Here is a 6,114-nt window from a genome sequence, read left to right as displayed (position 1 = left end):
CCTGTTTGGGCGCCCAGGGAGGCCCTTGGGGAGGGTGTGGCTGCCTCATTCAGAGGCCCAAGGCAAGTTAGAGCAAAGCCAGCCTTGTCTCCTTCCTTTATTCCTGCTTCCGTAAATACCTGCTGGACCCTTGGAACACTGGCCCCCCAACGTCATGGGAGGGGGTGCGATCTGTGTAAGGCCTGGGGGGCCTCTACCTTGCATGGTCCGTGGGTGAGTCAGGTGGAATTATGGAGCCCCTCTGGTCAGCCAGGACCCCAGAAGTGAGGACCCAGGCAGGACAGCAGAACAGCCAGGGAGCCTGGTCCCCAGAATCCCTGTCAACCAATTCCAGGGCTCCCCAGAAAAGCACCCATCCTGCAGGAGCCCCGACCCAGGACTGGCGATTGGGAAGGCCCAGACACCCACAGGGAGTCTTGGGAGGCAGGGGATATTGTTTCCTGAGCTGAGTGGTGACGTGGTGTGTTTGCTTTATGAAAACTCAGCAGGCTGATCACCTGTGATTTGTGCATTTTTTTATATGTGTTATGTTCTGATCAAAGGTTTGCCCTAAAAAGGTTCCACTGGGGCAGTAGGGGAAACAGGGAGGGATTAGTCCAGAGGGGGCAGAGGTCAGTTCTGCAGGACGAGTGAGTCGTGGAGCTCCACCGTCCTGCATGGCATCTGCTGACAATTCTGCAGGGGCGCCTGGGGGGCTCGGTGGGTTGAGCATCCAGCCCTTGATTTCAGCTCAGATCAGATCTCAGGGTGATGGGATTGAGCCCCGTGTCAGGCTCTGTGCTCAGCATGGAGCCTGCCTGGGCTTCTTTCCCTCTCCCTATCCCTCTCCCACCCCCACCACCACCCTTGGTCATACTTTCTCTCAAACAAGTAAATAAAATCTTAAAAAAAAAAAACTCATGCTAAGTCTTTTTATCACAAACAATGATGATAATAATGAATAAAGAGGGTAATTGAAAATTTTAAAATGTTCTTGCCACAAAAAAAAATCCATTATATGAAATATTGGGAAAGAGCAGAGCTTTGGGCTTGGCAGGGGGCAGGGGGCCAGGGGGAGTGGTGAGTGTGAACAGAGACCACCCGTCTTACTGAACCGTGGAATATACGAATGCAGCAAACGCTGTATCCCGGATGAACACTGTGAACAAGACACCGTATGTTCCCTCCAGGGTAACCGATACGCTCATGTTTCTGTTCACCATTTTCTTGCTTTTTACTCTCTTAGGGTTTCTGAGCCAGGGCTTAGAGAGTGGCTCCACGGGGTGGTTCGGGAGCTCTCATGAGGGCGGCTGCATCATCTGCAGGCTCGACGGGGGCTGGAGGGGCTGCTTCCAGGATGGCACCTGCTGCACATGGCTGTGGGCGGGCCCTCACCACAGGCCCGCTTGAGTGTCCTCAAACATGCCGCTGGCTTCCCTCAGAAAAAGCCATCCGAGGGGAAAGCCATAGTGCTTTTGATGACCTAGCCTCAGGAGTCACATAGGGCCCTTCCAGCACATTCTATTCACCAGAAACACGTTGCTAAATTCAGCCCACGCTTAAGGGGAGAGGTGTAGAGCTCCCCCTCTTGAGGAGACGGATATCAAGGAATGTGTTGCATGACTCCATCATGTGCACACGACCCAGTATTTGTAGACTCTTCCTTGCCCAGGTGTCGTGGGATGCCACGATGAGGTGCCCGGTGCGGGTCTGCCTCCCGCCGCTGGGTGGGCACCACTGCCTCCTCCCAGTGCAGCAGTGCACGTTTTCTGTCTGGGACAAGTTCTTGAGTTGTTTCACCAAGGACTTCTTCCGCTCTGCTTTCCTCTTTCCTCTTCTGGGAGCTCCTGCCATTTACAGCTTGGATCCTGGGCTGACCACCTCCATGTATGACCTGTACTTACCTATTTTCTGACTCGTTTCTGCTCTATGTTCAGAGGGATTTCCTCCACTTGCTATCCTGACCTTGCGCGATGTTCCCTATGTCTGTGGGCATGGTTTTGACTTCCAACAGCTGCTGTTCTCTGACTGTTCCTTTTAACAGAATCCTGTTCTTGTTTCATAAATAGAGGGCCCATCTCCCCAAGGATCTTGCCAGTTTCTTTGCATTTTTAAACATTCTCTGCTCCCTTCTGGGTCTCTTTCATCCACGTGGCTTTCTTTCTTTTTGCTTGTCCTGGTCTCGGCCACGTGAGAGGCCTTCCTAATGTCTGTGAAACCTCCGTGACATGTGACTTACAGTCATTGGGCCTCGTAGGGTGAGCTTACTGGGCCACTTGTTGGGGAACTCCCCAGGAGCATTGTCTCTATAGGCTGGTCAGGTTCGAGAAGAATCTTCCCGTCTCTTGTCTGGAGCTGAATGAAGAGAGGTGCCTGAGGTGACCTGACCATGTGCATTCAGTGTCGAGCTGCTGCCTCAACTGTTTGTGGCATTCTCAGGTCCAGACACTGTGTGCCTCCTCCAGAGAATAGGCCTCCCGACCTTTGCTGGGGTGAGGGAGGGGCTGTGGGTCTCTCCACCTGCTTCTCAGCTGGCTTGCCCCCACCCCTCCACCGAGGTAGGGTCCTCACCAGGTACATCTGCCGAGGCCTCAGGACCAGGGGTGATCAGCTCAGGATCCAAGCCGAAAAATGTGATGCACAAGCAGGTGATGGCAAAGCAGGATCTGTGGGGTATTTAGGAGGCCCAACCAGAAAGCCTGGGGATGTAGGGTGGGACGGTGTTGGTGTCAGCCAGGCTGGACATCCCCTTCATGGAGGTCCATTTGGGTGGCCTGCCCCATCCTCCTGGGCGGCCCTTCAGCAGTGGCAGGGCAGCCGCTCAGCTCCTGCGGGCAGGACGAGGGCTGCTCAGAGAACAGGGAGCAGGAGTCCCACCTCCGAGGTAGGAAGCACCACGCTGAAATGTCGGAGAGCAAGGAGGTGCTCATCCATTCACTCATTCACTCACTTGCGCACAGGCTCTGTCGAGAGACCAGCAGGCCTGGGCTTGGGGCCGGGGTGGGCGACCACCCACGCATGGGAGGCTCCCAGCCCTGGGCAGGCGTGTCCAGTGTGAAGTGCAGATGTGCCTCTCAGAAATCATACTCTTGGGATCCCTGGGTGGCGCAGCGGTTTGGCGCCTGCCTTTGGCCCAGGGCGCGATCCTGGAGACCCGGGATCGAATCCCACATCGGGCTTCCGGTGCATGGAGCCTGCTTCTCCCTCTGCCTGTGTCTCTGCCTCTCTCTCTCTCTCTCTCTCTCTCTCTCTCTCTCTCTCTATCATAAATAAAAAAAAAACTTTAAAAAAAAAAATCATACTCTTACAGGTATTTAAAAACAATCTGGGGCAGTCCGGGTGGCTCAGCAGTTTAACACCAACTTCAGTCCCCCATTCCTTGGGACCCGGGATCGAGTCCCCTGTGTTGGGCCTGCTTCTCCCTCTGCCTGTGTCTCTGCCTCTCTCTGTGTGTCTCTCATGAATAAATAAATAAAATCTTAAAAAAATAAAAATAATCTGAATAACAAAAATATTTACGAAGGACAAATCATCCATAATCCCTGCTATAACAACCTGTGTTCAGGGCCCCTGGGTGGCTCGGCGGTTAAGCGTCTGCCTTCGGCTCAGGGCATAACCCTGGGGTTCCGGAATCGAGTCCCACATCGGGCTTCCCGCATGGAGCCTGCTTCTCCCTCTGCCTGTGTCTCTGCCTTCCTCTATCTGTGTCTCTCATGAATAAATAAATAAAATCTTTTAAAAAAAACCATCCTGTGTTCATTGTTCAATGTTTTCTCCTGGTATTTCTCCCCGTGCACCTACACACACACACACACACACGTGCACACACATACATACACGTATCCACATACGTACATTCTCCTGTCCTATGCATCCTTCCATACACACTCTATACCTTCTCTCTTTATACGTGCACGTACTCTAACCTCATATGTGTGTGCACAGGGATACTGAGCAAGTAATATAAATATATAAACATTGTAAGTTAAGTAAACAAATTTAACTTATATTAATGCTCATCTGCTTGGGCCCCCAGGCGTGTACTCATCATTTCTATCCCTGGATAATATCCCAATCTGTGGCTGTGACATTGTTTCTCAAAACAGTCCCTGAATGCTGAATGTCTGGTTCCCTTTCAAAGTCACATTTGCTAATTCTGCAAGTATTTGCCACGCGGCCCTGCACTGGTCAGCCTGGTCTCCGCGCCGACTGCAACACGGACGGCCCCCGGCGCACACGGTCCGGAGGGGACAGGCGGTGAGCAAGTAACTGGACAAAAGAAGGTCACAAAGGGGGTGTGCCGTGATGGGAGGACAGGTGGCTGTGGGCGGGAATGAGGGGGACGGGATGCAGCCGCCCTCCTCACACACGGGAGCAGGCTTGCTCTGGCCCATATGTCTCTGCAGGGGTTGGGGCGCTTGGCTGGGCCGCGTGGAGCACGTCACGTGGACTCGCCAGTTCTCCGGCAGCTTCCAGCCAGTTTGAGGGTGGGCGGCTGAAGGAACTCTGCAGGTGGAGCAGCCTGGCCCATCCCTGCGGCCCCGTGAGACCCCTCCCTGAGGGGCTTTCAGAGTCCCCTGAACATTGGCAGAGGTGTGGCCCCCCAAAAGTGTCTTTAAAGCACCAGGGTCGCAGCCAAGTGGCTCCAGAGGTCCTGCCCAGGGCCCGAGTTCGAGGCACCAGTTCATTCCAGTCCGGATTATGGGCAGGAGCTCCAGCCCTGCTTTGCTACATTCAGTCTGTGCCCAGAAATACTGGCTTTCCCCGGGTCCGCCGGGCAATTCCACAGGCACCAGGCCCTTCACCCACCTGTTAGCAACACCCCCAACCCTCAACCAGCCCGGCCCACTCCATCTGCCAAACAGGACCAGGCACCTCAGGGCAGGACTGGCTGCAGGGCCCAGCACCAAGTGAAACTCGGACCCCTTGCTCATAAATCGTTAATAATTTTGAATCGGTGACAACTGAGCCTCCAACCCAGTGCCCATGTGTCCATGGGCTTTGCTGCGTCTGTGGACTAGAGGAGCCGATGCTGGTATTCTGGCCCAGTCGTGTCCCCGCTGAAGGAAAATGTATCTCGGGGGCACCTGGGTTGCGCAGTTGGTTGAACATCCAACAGTTGGTTTGGGCTCGGGTCGTGATCTTGGGATAGTGATCTCGGGGTCGTGATCTCAGGGTCATGATCTTGGGGTCATGGGACAGAGCCCCGGGTCAGGCTCCTTGCTTAGCATGGGATCTGCTCGAGATTCTCTCTCCCTCTGCCTCTGTCCTTCCCCCGCCCCAAAATAAATATATCTTTTTTTTTTTAAGATTTTATTTATTTATTCATGAGAGACACAGAGAGAGGCAGAGACACAGGCAGAGGGAGAAGCAGGCCCATGCAGGGAGCCCGACGCAGGACTCGATCCCGAGTCTCCAGCATCAGGCCCCGGGCCAAAGGCAGGTGCTAAACCGCTGAGCCACCCGGGGATCCCCAAATAAATCTTTTAAAAAATAGAAAAAAGTTTCCAGGACACTTGCTAACAACGGCGAGGGACTTCTCTGGGGGACCAGTGCAGCAGGGCAGGGAGGTCGGGCTCACGCCGGAACACAGCCCCAGGACGTGGGAGGTACAGCCAGGGAGCAGGTGATGCACTGCGGGGCGGATGGAGGACTGAGAAGAAACCCCGAGCTGGGGGCACTGGGCCACGCCCCCCCAGGACTCCCACTGAGGGCGGCCCCCAGCACCTTGGAACGTGACGGCGTTTGGAGACAGGGTCTTACAGAGGTGATTCAGTTAAAATGAGGTCACGAGGGTGGGTCCTAACCCAGTCTGACCAGGGTCCCCATGAGACGAGGAGGGCCACCAGGGGAGACCCTGGGCAGAGGGAGGTGTCCACACGCCCAGGAGAGGGGCCCTGGAGGAGCCAGCCCTGCCCACGCCTGGACCCCGGGCGTCCGGCCCCCGGGACCGAGTGTTTACCGTTTGAGCCACTGAGGGAAACCAGCACGGCAGGTGCGGGGGGGCCCCCGCCGCCGGTGTCCACGGCTGGCTCATCCAGCGTGGGCCTGCTCCCGGTTTGCCGGACGCGCACCGCAGGCTGGTACAGAGGCGGCCGTCGTTCCCGTGCCGGACGAGCAAGACCAACCTCCACC

This window comes from Nyctereutes procyonoides, unplaced genomic scaffold (genome assembly GCF_905146905.1).
Source record: "Nyctereutes procyonoides isolate TBG_1078 unplaced genomic scaffold, NYPRO_anot_genome, whole genome shotgun sequence".
NCBI lineage: Eukaryota > Metazoa > Chordata > Mammalia > Carnivora > Canidae > Nyctereutes > Nyctereutes procyonoides.
The sequence above is the reverse complement of the archived record's forward strand: the minus strand, read 5'-3'. Positions refer to the sequence as shown.